This window comes from Parasteatoda tepidariorum, chromosome 1 (genome assembly GCF_982258835.1).
Source record: "Parasteatoda tepidariorum strain Cologne lab strain chromosome 1, Ptep-v5.0, whole genome shotgun sequence".
In the NCBI taxonomy this organism is placed as follows: domain Eukaryota; kingdom Metazoa; phylum Arthropoda; class Arachnida; order Araneae; family Theridiidae; genus Parasteatoda; species Parasteatoda tepidariorum.
Window position 1 is genome coordinate 118,462,782 of NC_141755.1, and position 14,044 is coordinate 118,476,825.

General features: G+C 26.9%; 1 protein-coding gene across 16 annotated transcripts in view; it reads left to right on the forward strand.

The window, feature by feature from the left end:
• The window catches only part of LOC147816786 (transcription-associated protein 1-like), a 37,312-nt gene extending 23,554 nt beyond the window's left edge, over window positions 1–13,758 (forward strand). For 11 of the 16 annotated variants that reach the window (XM_087151322.1, XM_087151274.1, XM_087151279.1 and 8 more), the window contains 4 exons: window positions 3,625–3,761; window positions 6,770–6,843; window positions 6,934–6,972; window positions 13,151–13,758. The gene's annotated coding sequence lies outside the window, so the exon portion shown is untranslated. Of the gene's footprint in view, window positions 1–251; window positions 1,358–3,624; window positions 3,762–6,769; window positions 6,844–6,933; window positions 6,973–13,150 lie in introns of all 16 variants that reach the window. The other 5 variants (XM_087151284.1, XM_087151328.1, XM_087151269.1 and 2 more) reach the window with 4 other exon arrangements.
• Window positions 13,759–14,044: the final 286 nt, after the last annotated feature.

The following is a 14,044-nucleotide window of genomic DNA, read 5'->3' on the forward strand; positions in this document are numbered from 1 at the left end:
ATTTAAAGAATGCATTTAGAAACTTATATTTTTATTCATTCTAAATAAGGAAACAGGTATGCAAAAAAAAGTCTATCATTAAGGTGTTAAAAGTACTGTAGTCACACATACACATGAATGCTTCTGTATATTTCATTAAATCATTATTTATTAACTATTAAGAAAATTGTTATTTTGTTAGTAATTTTTTTTAATATTAGTGAAATGTTTCATTGCTTTAAATGAATATATTTTCTAATAGTTTTCTTTAGTTTCAGGCAAAATTTGGTTTTCCTGCTTCTCAGGCAGCTAATTATAACATTGCAGAATGTAGAAACTTAGTCAAAACTTTAGTATGTTCAGCGAAAACAGTTACTTGGGGAATTACGGCTTGCAAGTTTTCTGGCGTTAAACTTTATTTACCCCTTAGAAAATTTTGTTTTAATATGACTATAGACATATTCATAACCTAAATTAAGTGTTTAAAAATGTGATTTTTTTTCACTTGCAAAGTATTTATATTATTTGATTTTTCTGTTATAATGACATATCCTCTAACATTTAAATATTGTACAAAATATATTTATCAATGGTAGTGAACTAAATAAAAAAAAATTAAAGCAAATAAAATTTTTATAAAACTTTTACCATAACTTTAGAGCACAACCTTTTCTTTATATATATGAGCTTTAATATATCTATTTAAATTATTTATATGAAATGGTGAAAAATTCTTGGAATTCATTAAACTCATAACTTGACACCACTAAGAAAAATGTATTCTAAAACTATAGAGATTTTATAGTAGTTGAAAGGTATGTATTGAGGTTTAAAAACATTAACCATAGTCACAAAAAAATATTTATTCAAAGTACCTAGGTTTTTTTCATAAATATTTTAATTATTTCTTTTATTACAAGTTTTATTATCTGGTGTAATTTAGCTACCACTAGAATTATTTAATTCCAATTTACTTGTATATAAGACATGTTAACTTGATTCTATCTGGAGGTACCTTTGGATAGATAACAGTTGACACTGTAGCCTAGCACTACATTGGTGACTTTTTAACTTGATCTGAACACACATACCTCAACAGAAATGCCCACTTTGATATGAACATGCCTTCTATGATGGATGGAACACTGAGAACAGTTGACTTGATATTTGCAACTGCGACATTGTTTTCCTCACGCTATTGCTACACAGCCTTGATGAAACACAACAGCAGCCCATACACACTCGACTGCTAATTGCAAGACAAGAGCGACCTCTCTAACAACCGTGATTTTAATATAACTCTTCTGGCCTCTGGCAAAACAGCAATGTATCAACTAGTGGCATACGTTCATTGAATTCTATCACAGATAAAATTCTGGTGAGGAGTATTGTAGCATAGCTACCACTACAATCATCCAATTCCAATTCACTAATATAGACGACATGCTAACTCAATTCTATCTAAAGGTACCTTTGGATAGATGACAGTTGACATTGTCAGTAGCTTATCCCTACACTGTATTGAATTTAAATTAATTCTAATGTAAAAATGATAACTCAATGAACTTCAGGTCAGTCATCTGACGTTAAGGGTACAGACAGAAAAAGGATTTCATATTAACTGTCAGAGAAATATATAAATGTAATTTCTGAATTTATGTTGAATATTGATATCTTTTCTTTCTTATTATTCATTGAAAAAATAATTATGTTCAATTGAGTTAAGGTGAAGGTAATTAAGGTTCTTATGATTATAATTACCTTCAGTAGCAAGTCAGTTCTTGCTACATTTAATTAAATAAAATTGAACAAAAATTATATCAAAATATTTTTAGTCATTTAATATTTGTGTTCAAAATAATTATCCCTTATTTAACATTAAAGGAAGTATTCTTTCCCTATGTGAAAATGACCCTAATAAGGTACTGGATGGAATGTGATTTTTTCCTACTTACCTTATCTCTTAGATAGTAAAAGTAAACAGAATTTAAAATGAGGTGATATTAATAACTATAAATTTTTCTGAGCTTAGTCCATTTATTTCCCTGTCTATTTTTTGGTACCGTTCTTAAAGTGTATCAGAAATTCAAAGATAGTTTTTTTTTTAATTAAATAGATATAAACTATTTTTAGGTATCATACTTAAAGGTATATAGGCATATATATCTTTAAAGATATAAGGCATATAGCCTTTTTATGTTTTTTAGTTTGACTTAAATTTTTTTTTCTTGTGTCCAGAAGTTATTAAGCTGTTAAATTTATTTATTAATTAGTATTCAGAGAATATTTTAATAAAGTAAACACAATTGTAACTTTTCTTGGTTAAGCATGATTTTAAGCTTTTTTAAAGTTAAGAATAATTTTAGATTTAGATATTTAACATTTTGCATTACATCACAAATTTTTATGAATTATTTGACTTTTTGAATCAATAAATAAGTGTTTATAAATTTTTTTTCTTAATTTTCCTATTAATTTTATTATCAATACATAAAATGTGTATTAAACCTTCAAATTGTGTGACAGTTTCGAAAGCAGTTATTTATTTATATCTTAATTTATAGGCATATTTAAACTTTCTATTTTATACATATTTTCAAAAAAATATTTTTTGGTGAAATTTTAAGCTAGCTTATATTCTGTGTGATGAGACTTTAATATCAGAAATAGTGCTTAAAATAGTTTTTTTTAAAGTTAAATATTTTTTTCATGTGATTTTATGGTTTTTTTTTAATGGTATGGTTCTGTTTATCATGAAATGCATGTTATGTTTAACAGAGCTTCTTAATTTCCTATAATTTCTTTTTTTGAATTTAAAATTGATTTTTAATATTTAAGAAACAAAATTATTCTCATTGATGAATATAAACCTTTATATGTAATTTTCTTTATATTTTTAAGCTATATTTAGCTCATTTTAATGCTTTAGAAGTCTAATATTAATTTTAATCCTAAAGGGATATTTCAAACTGTTTTACATATTCCTCAATGTACATGCTTTATTGGAATTGCATTACATAGTTTATCAAAACTATTTAAACAAATTACTTTAAAAAAGTAGTTTTTAAATTTTTGTTATTTACACTGAAAAAAATATGGCCAGAATCATCCTTATTTCTATATTAATACACCATTAAAATTGCATGTCTCTATGATTTTATAAAATCTCACTTTGAATAGAGTTTCCCCCCCCCCTTTTTTTTTTGCTGCTCGTTGTTGTAACTCATAAAAAATATAGCAAATAACTAGTGGCATACTTTCTTAATCTTTTTGCAACATTTTTTTGTGCTATTTTGCAATGCTTCTGTTGTCACCATAGGGTGCAAGTATAAAATTTGATAGTAATATATTCCTTTGGTAAAAATTATATAGTTTTCAGAATTATAAAAAAATTTCTAAGATTACATTCTTCTTTAAAAAAAAGTGAAAGTTGTTCGTGTTTCTTCTATCATGCTATCCTCATAAAATTTGAGTTATTTTTTTCCTTTATCATTATAAAAAAATATTTTTTGTGTTTTATGCTATTTCTTTACAATTTAAGTACTATTTTTGTCTGAATATTTAACTTGCCATCACTATTTTTTTAATAGGTGTTTCCTATCAAATTATACATTTAATTTTGTTCCTTTATTTAAATTGTTTCAGATTCAAACACTAATCCAAGTAAGCAGTACCAACTTAAAGGAACTTATTAGATTGATCAAGTATGCTCCACGAACTTAGGATATTTATAAGTTAACAGCCCCTACTCCTGGACAAGCTGTTCAGCAGCAACCAATGACGTAAGTATTGTGTCAATTATAATACTCAGGGGTCTGTCTAGGTTTTTCTGAGCGGTACCTATTTTGTGAAAATTTAGACAAAATTTGTGAAAAATTAAAAATTATATTAAAAAATCAACACAAAAATATGGTAAAAATATGGATTTATCGTTTCTTACGAGACACAAAAATGAAATTTTAAGAAAAAGTATTCCTACTGTTTTTCCTAAAGTTGAATTTGTGAAGGTACCGCTAAATGGCAGTAAATTTGGTTTGGACAGACCCCTGATACTGCTTTTATTTTAAATTAATTTTTCTCCCATATAATTTAGACTGTCAATAGATCTGCTCATAGAATAGCCTCATTCTTACTTATGTGCTTTTCTTCAGAGCATCCCTCTATTGCTCATTGTAATACCCTGTATTTCACTTTAGAATTCAGGGCTCTAATTTTTTTTCTTAACCATCGTTGAACAGCTGATCTAATTTTCAGTTAATGACTACTAATGTTAAACTCTGTTACTTTGTAATTTTGAACCCAATCCAGAAGACAAGAGAACTCCAGAATCAAGTATTGTAATCAGTATCGGTATGCCTTCTTGGAGAACTTTTTGATAGAACTAACCCGCATTTGTGTTGCATGGAGAGGAAAACCACAAAAACCTACCAGTTAGTTTGACGGCAAGGGAATTCTAACCCATAATCTGTCTACCACAGAGGATATTTTGTGTCAGCACTGTGGTGTGCAGAATTCATATAGCGAAGCCGGTTGCGAAATTCATATTGACCAGCCATCTTTTTGGACCTTCTTCTTGGCCTTTTATTGGAGGGGGTTGCATTAAAGACTCTTAATGCTGTTCATTCTGGGCTCATTCTCACTACATGCCCGGCCCATCTCATTCTACTTTGTTTAATAGATTTAATGATATCATCACTATTAAAGATCTTATATTTCAAAAATATATCTTTTTCTCCCGTTCTTGTTATCGAGGATAGCACCGAAGATGGTGCGTAGGACCTTCCTTACGAAGGTTGCTAATAACTTCTCTTCCCTTTTTGTTAAAGTCCATGTCTCTGAAGCATAAGTCAAAACTGACTTAATTAATACCTTATAAAGTAAAATCTTCGTCTTTCTTTTTATTAAGTGGGATTTCAATAATGATCTTAAACCATAGAAGCAGCGATTGGCTGTGATTATTCTTTTTCTGATTTCAGGATTAATGTCATTTTGATAGTTTAGTTCTTATCCTAGATTAGTAAAATTTTTTACAGATTCAAATTTAAAAGAATCTATTTCAAACAATTTAGGGATGGTTTCCATTGTACCACAATACATATATTTTGTTTTCTCCACATTCACTCTTAAGTTCATTTTTCTAGCTGATTTTCCAGTGCCAAAAAATTTTCACTCAGTGTAGTCCTAGATCTTGCGATGATGTCTACATCATCGGCGTATGCCAAAATCTGCACTGATATATTAAATATAGTACCTGTAGTATTTATGCCAGCATCTCTAATAACTTTTTCTAAGGCTATGTTAAACAGATGACATGCCAATGCATCTCCCTGTCATAACTCCATTATAAACTTCAAAAGAGGTAGATAGTTCCCCCTGAATTTGTACAGTTGAAATGGTTTCAGTGAGTGTGAGCATTACAAGTCTGATTAATTTTGATGGAATATTAAAATCAGATAGGGTCTTCAATAGCTCAGTCCTATTAATACTATCATATGCCGCCTTAAAATCCACAAATAAATGATGGGTCTCTATTCCAAATTCTCTACATTTCTCCAAGTTTGTCGTAGGGTGAAGATTTGGTCAACTGTGGACCTTCCTTTGCGGAAGCCACACTGATAATCACCAATGATACTGTCTACAATTGTTTTATTAATATGTTGCTTTTACATATATTGCTTGCATAATACATATGTTGCTTTTAAATATTTTGAGTCTATTTTTCCACTTTAATTGTAACACTATGAATTACTGCTATTATTCAATTCACCCGTGTATGAATAATTTTTTCAGCATGCAACTTTTCGCTCCAAGGAAGAAAAGGAAATTTTAGAACATCTTGCTTGAGTGGTCCATCCTTTTTAGTTAAGATAAGGTGGAGAGAGTTTAAAAGATATCTGATATAGAAAGCGATTTTTTATTTTGTGATTGTGTCAATATTTAGTGTCGAGCTGAAGAAGACTCATATGTGTTTTTAATTCAATTTACCTTTTACCTTTGATAGAGTTTTTTATGCTGCACTAATTGGTGTAGGGAAATTATAAAAATGTTCTTCAAGCTCAACCATATTGTATGTAATTTATGTTAATTTTTTTCCAATTTCTGAATCAGTTTCTTTTCAAATTATATTTAATCTTGCAAAATTGAAAGGTAAATCTTAAAAATTTTTGATTAAAAGAAATATTCAAGCGAATTTTTATAAGATTCTCAAATATATTTCCTAACATTTGCTTACCAAAATTATTAGAAACTAAAATATAGGCCTAGTGTAGTCAGTAATAAAATTTTCTGCTTCATATCCAACAGCAGGATTAAAGTAATTTCTAAATGATTTTATAGATTTTTTCTTTAAATATTAGTAATAGTAACTGAAAAAAAATATTTTTAGAATCTAGATGTACAATAAAAGATCTTTATAATGCAAGCATTGAATGCTGAGACTTTGCGTTATATAGAAGTTTGTGTTATATAGATTTATTCACACATCATTAAATTTAAATTCTAAGCATATTAATATTAAAGGATAGATCAATATTAATGTCTTACAATAGTTTTTAAATAAAAATACTTTATAACACAAAAATATGCACTTTTATATTGAAAGTTATCAAGAGGAATTAGAAATAATATCCAACAAATTTACTTATCTGTTTTGATTTCTTTAAATATTGTAAAGTTAATGTAGGTGATGGAGATTTGTGGGGTTTTTCGAATTGAATTTATTGATCTTCTACTATATATCACTTATTTAAAAAAATTATTTTAGATTGTCTAAAATAAAATTTCATTTCAGTATACCATGATACATCCATTAACATAGTAACATACATCCATTAACATAGAGAAGTATTTTCAACATCTATACATGTAAGCTCTAAATGCCTTATAATATTTTAATGCTATTTATTACAATTTAAATACTATTCATTATAATTTTTAAACTTTATATTGTTTCAGTACATGGTTGAACAAATTTTCAAGAATCCTGCATTGCAAGTATGTTTATTGCTTTCATAATAATTATTATAGTATAGATTATTAAACTATATGGGAGAAGAGTAACAGTGAATGTTTCAAGTAATTAAAAACGTTCTTTCAGCTATTTTTTATTTTGTAATTAAATGAAAAAGCTGTGTGTTTGCGAGATATTTCTATGCAGATTTGTTCAAATGTGAAACAGTCAATCAGTTAAAAGTGTTTAACTATAGTCATAATTTTTGTAAATACAAAACCTCTTGGTTTGATAAGATAGAGTGTGTCTATATTTCAAATTCTAGCAAATTCTTTTCTTGCTAATACTGCCACCTCCCCCATATTTTCAACAATGCTAGTAGAATATCTCCTAAAAAAGATGGAAGAAATAGATGTAAGTAATATTTACTCTGATAGCTTTTTCAAATAACTTTGTTTATTCTTCTTCTTCTTTTTTTTTTATTCTTTTTTTTTTGCAAAGAATTATTTTAGCATATGTGCCTCACAAAATTAAATGTGTACTGGTGAATTTTCAATGTACAAAATAATAATTACATTAAAAGTGATAAATGCTTATATATTTACTTATTATGAAGCATAACTGTTAACACTTATCTGTTTAGCATTATCTGCATTGTCATTGAACAAATGTTACAATTTTTTGATCTATTCAATTCCTTTATAAACAGTTATTTTCTATAATGTTTAAACAAATAATTGTCATTTGGGTACTGATGATAGACAACAAAATGGTACATTTTCATCATGTGAATGTATATTTGTTAAGTAGGAATTTCGTTTAAAATATTTTTTGTTAAATGAATTTCTTAAGGTTTTGTGATTAACAAATATATGTTTTACATGTGTAAAGAAAAACTTATTCTGCACATTTTATTTTTAAACAAATAAACTTATTTCATAACATTATATATTCTTCAAAGCAAATATGGACAGATCTAACTTGTACTTGAAGCTTTTTGAACTGGTTTTTGGATCAGTGTCTTTGTTTCCTGCTTAAAATGAGGAAATACTAAAAGTAATTTTTACATTCTTTAATAATTACTTATATTTAAAAAATATTTGAAATGTACTTTTTTGTTGTTTTTAATTGTTAAAGTAAACTTTTTTCCCCTTTCTAGCCCTATTTACATCATATAGTAAATAGATCCATGAAGCTAGCTTTAAGTTCTAAAGAACCATATAATTATTTCCTTCTTTTGAGAGCCTTGTTTCGGTCTCTAGGAGGTGGTAGTCATGATTTGTTGTAACAATAATTCTTACATTTATTACCAAATTTATTGCAAGATAAGTAAAATAAGTTTTTTTTATTTATTTATTCATCACAATTTTTTTCTCTCCATTATTTAGAAAATTTGTTTTTATTCTATCAGTTCAAAACTTTAAAAAAATTCTAATTACATCTTTTGCTTATGCTTTTCTGGGAATAGATGATCTTAAAAATTTAAAAATATATTTGAGGAATCCCTAAAATGAAATTAAAATTAGTTATATTTCTCATTAATTAAAGGTTTTATTAAATTTGGTATGATAATTTTGGCAATGGTGTTTTAAACAATTAACAGACCACACCTATTACACTCTCACATCCCACTCTTTTGTCTTGAGGACTGAAATCAGTCTTGAGAAAAGATCAATGGGCTGAATTCTCTCCTGGAATTAATATTTATTTGTAATTTTTTTAAACCAAATTTTCAAAACAAATTAAAAAAACATATTCAAAACACACAAAAATGGATTTGAAACTATTACTGGATGTTGGCATGCTTCTAAATTTCAAGTTATAAGGCAATAAAAGAGCATATACATATATCCAGTACAGAATTTTTTTTTTCATATACTAGACTCAAATTTTTGAAGAAATAAGTTATTGGTAGTATGTATATCATATATGAGTTCAAAATGTAAAGAAAACATGGAAAAAATTGCAGAATAATAGAAAAAGAGAAAAAGAAAATTATTTCAAAAAAAATTAACAGAAATCTGAAAAAAAAAATATATATAAATAATATTTTCATCAGCTCACACAGTTATATCCGCAAAAAAAGTGCTTTCTAATATTGTATCAATATAGCCAGAGCAAAATATATCAATACAATGACATTAAGAGCACTTAAAAAAAGCACTCCTTTTTGCAGACTGATGATGAGAGCTGATGAAGAAATATCTTCTTTTTTTCTGGATTTTTATAATTTTTTAATAATGTTAATAATTTTCTTTTCCTTTTTTTTCATTGTTTTGTAATTTTTTCCCATGTTTTTTCTTGTTGATTTGTATTGTATTTTGAACTTATTTTATGAGTTCTATATACTTGCAGCTTATGCACAGTATTGAGACCTATTGCTTTTTTTTAATTTCCTTCGTTTCTCTCTCTCTTTTTTTTTTGTTGTTGTCCTTTTTGTGTATTTATATATATATATATATATATATATATATATATACAGTAGAGCGCCGATTATCCGAACTGCTCGGGACCGAACATGGTTGGGATAATGAAAAGTTCGGATAATTGGAAAACTGTTTAAAACCTAGTGTACATGATTATTATTTATGCACTAACTTTCCATCGCACCTTTTGTAGGCTTAGGACTGGTTGTACTATCTAAAATAGCTTTGGCGTGTTTAAAAGTTTTTTTTTCTTCAATTTTTAAATATTTTTAATTAACCTTTTTTAAAACTTTTTTTTCATTTTCAATTATTTTTATCATATTTCAGTTTTTCATAATTTTTTTGGTCAATTACTGATTTTACCACATTTTTCATTATTTTCCATTGAAAATGAAATCCAGCAAAGATTTCGTTTCAAAGAAGATGCGTTTTTTTCAGCAGCCATATATCCCTTATTCTTTTTAAATAAACTGGATCAACATCATTTTGACGTTTTAGCCAGTTCATTGCAATATCTAATGAATCGCATGCTTCTATCTTGAACTTGATCACTTGCTTCTTCATCTTCGTCTGTGGAGTTCCGATTTTCATTCAAAATCAACAATTTCATCATTTTCATCCAAAAGATCTACTGGTTCAGAAACTTCAGTTTTTTTGTTAAGAATTTTATTCCAAGATTTATTATTCCAAGCACTGTAATCACTAATCATTAAACATAAGTGACAACTACCCATTTCCCAATTATAAAACTTCAGCACTTATCTATTCATAAACTCCTTCTGCATTCCAACCATTGTAGACTATCAAAATGAAGCTCGCATTCTTGGAAGATAATTTTCAGTTGTAAAGGGGTAGGTAGGTATAACTGTATCACCATATATGTATGTATGGCTGCTCTAAGAAAACTGCTAAAAAGGTTGTAAATTAAATATGGTCTTCGGATGTAAGGGATATTATTTATTCTTCTTAATTTAGAAATATTGTCAAGATCTTAAAAAGTATTCTAAACTTTAAAAAAAAAAGAGAAAAAAACGAATTCAGACATAGTTTGGATAATTGAACGTTCGGATAATAAGGGTTCGGATTATCGGCGCTCTACTGTATGTATATATATATATATATATATATATATATATATATATATATATATATATATATATATATATATATATATATACATACATACATACATACATACATACATACATACATACATACATACATACATACATATATATATATATATATATATATATATATATATATATACATACATACATACATACATACATACATACATACATACATATATATATATATATATATATATATATATATATACCAGGGGTGGCCAAGCTCCTTGATAGTCGAGGCATTTTTCAAAATTTAAAATTTTTCGCGAGCCGTAATTAAATACATATTTAAAAGGTATGCCAAAAAGGTATTAAAGATTTTTTTTTTACATAAATTATATTTATTGAAAACATATATAAGAAAGTAAAAGTACCAAATATGTGTATTGAATTTAAATATTAAAAATTAAACACATTTATTTTACTTTTCTTGATAATTCTTTAAAATTTTGTGAATATTTGGTGACAGCACTTCTCAGTAATTCTTTGAGATGCTGGTCAGTTAATACTGATTGGAGTTTGCATTTCACAAATTTTAAAGTGGAATGAAATGATTCACATAAGTACGTTGTTCCGAATATTGAAATAATTTGACAGGCACCCTTCTTTAATTCAGGAACTTCGATTCTGGTACAAGTTTCCAAAATTCAGTAATCGACGTAGACTTATATTTTCATTGTAGAGCTTGATCTTCTTGTATCTCTATTAATTCTAATTCTCCAGATGCTTTTTATGTCATAATTATATTAGAAATGGAAAACTCACCTTGAATTGAACAACGTTACACTTAGTCTTTCATATTTGTTCTCAGTAGTTTAAAATACATTTTGAAACACATACGGAATGATAATAATTTTTTTAAATTTAATAGCACGAAAATGGAAAAGGAACTCTGGTACATTTATCAAGAGCCATATATAATCCTTCAAAGTGCCGCATGTGGCTCGCGAGCCGCAGGTTGGCCACCCCTGTAATTTACCAAAAAAAATGCAAGTAAAGAAATAAAAAAGAATTACATTTTTTAAACACACAAAAAAAAACTACCAGAAATAATTAAATATATTTTAAAAATTCACTTTAGAAAAGTTAAGGATCAAGAAAAAAAATTAATTAAGTGATATAAACTACCCACCAGCGCATATGAATATGTCCATAAATTAAAGTGCTTTTTAATATTCTATTAATAAAGCCAAAGCGAAATATGTTTTAATATATTTTGCTATATTAGTACAATATTAAAAAGCACTCTAATTTACGAATGCAATTATGTGAGCTGGCGGGAAGTTTATACGACTTAAATATTTTTTTCTCTTGCTTTTTAATTTTTTTTTCATTCCTTGTTCTCTTTATATTTTTATCACATTTTATTACTTCTATGTACTTACAGCTTTTAGATTTTCTTATTTAAGCTTCAATAAAACTAGTTTTGTTTCGGTCACAAAATTCTTAGTATCATCATTAAGATTACATTTGACTTTACATGTTTTTGTCATATAAAATATACTATCCTCTTCGCTTTAATTAAAATTAGTTTTGTATTTTAAAGTACTTAATTATCTTAGCTAACTGTAATTGTGGATGTATGAAAATATTATAAACTAGTATCTAATAATTTCAGGGTTGCCACAGGCGACTAAAATGCAACTATTTTTGGCATAAGGTGACTATGGCAACTTTTTATGCCTGAAAAAGCTAAAAAAGCAACTATTTTCAGGAAAAGGAGACTATTGGGAAACTTTTCTAAACTCCTAGCGAAATTTTTTTATTTTAAGCCTAAATTGAGTGAAAAATCTGCACCCCACATGATAGTTTCTGAACACACTGAACTTTTTTTTCTTCATAAAAAATAGAAAATTTTGAATTGCAAATTTGAGTCTTCACTTTTTAAATCGTTCAATCTGCACAGACTCCATTGTAAGTCTATTTCATTTCTCTATCGCCTTTTCAATGATTATTTCTACAAAATTCCGCTTGATTTAAAAAAAAAAAAAATTTAATACGATATTACGATGCGTGAATTTCGAATTTGAGTAGTCACTTTTCATAAATATAAACATTTACGCTTATATAAAAATTATCATATTTGCCACCTACTGGACTGAATGGATCATGGTATATGACAATTACGTCATTAACAAAATTTTAGTCATATTTTTGGTGAATTTTTGTTCTTATTTAAGCAATTATTTTCCTAGTTTTTGACTACTATTTTCATGTTTTAGGCTACTAAAAGCAACTATTTTGTTCATTTTTTTCTGTGGCAACCCTGTAATGAAGATCAAACTTTCTGAACAGGATTGCTTGTAGTAATCTGAAGAAGAATTGTATTTAATTCTTGTATATAGTTAAATATTGAGCATTTTACAACGAATATTGTTGTGTACTTTCATTTGCAAAAATTTTTTTTTTGTATATTTAATATTGTTTAATGACTTTTTTTCCTTTTCTTTTATTTTTAAGTTTAAAAATTTGCCTGTCCTCTGTAACAATGCTTAAAATTTTTTTCTTATCTTCCTTAATAGAGTTAAAAAAATTCCTTTATTTCTGTCTTCTGTGCAATTTATTTATTGTACTGTTTTTTTTTAATTTTTATTATTATTATTTCAATTTGAATATTCTAAATATTTTAATTATTAACTTTAGTATTTTTTTTTCCCAATTAGCTACACAATCGTTCTTGCCGATGAGCAGACCTAGTGCGTTCTCTGGAGGTGGTATCCACTCTTTCTGGACCACCACAATGGGTGAGATACCCTAGGTCATGTTAATTTGGACATCTAGTTTCTGCCACACTAGATGGCAGCACCGAGACTCTATTTGGATGCTAAAGTGCATGCTTTAGTATTGTAAATATTTAAGAAATCTTTCTTAGGCTGTTATAACCATTTTGGTATGTTATGTTAAAATGTTCTTACCCTTTTATGCTATAAAGTTATATATATCTGCATCATTTTTGATTTTGAAATTTGTACTTTGTCTTTTAAAAATGAATTAAAACCTCCCTTCAATTTAAGTAAAAAAAAATATGAAATCTATTAGAGCCACTCCTTGACTATAATTTGTTTTATCCTCCAACATACTGCACATTAATTAAAAAAAAAATTTGTTACAACTTTTTTCAATCCTTCTTCTAAGTTTACTTAATCTTTGTATTTTTCTCCTTTCTTGCATTTATATATATTTGTTAAACAGTCAATGATTCACTATGTTCTATATTTTTCCTATTCTTGTTGCTAATAAATTATAATTTTAATAAAAAAAATTTTTTTAATATGCGTGGATCTTTCTCATTTACTTTATTTAAAATTCTCGATATTTTTCATGATCAATTGTGTTTGGAGGTTTTCTTAATACAAAATTACTGAAACAGTTTCTCCAAATAACCTTCAATTTTCTTTATTTAAAGTAAATCACATTCAAGTCCAACAAAACAATGTTCAATCTACAATTAAGTGAAAAAAATTTATTTAGGGATATTTTCAGAACTAAAAATATTTTTTTGAAATATCCTATACATTGGTTTAATTTAATAAGAAATGATGCCCTGTTAGCATTTT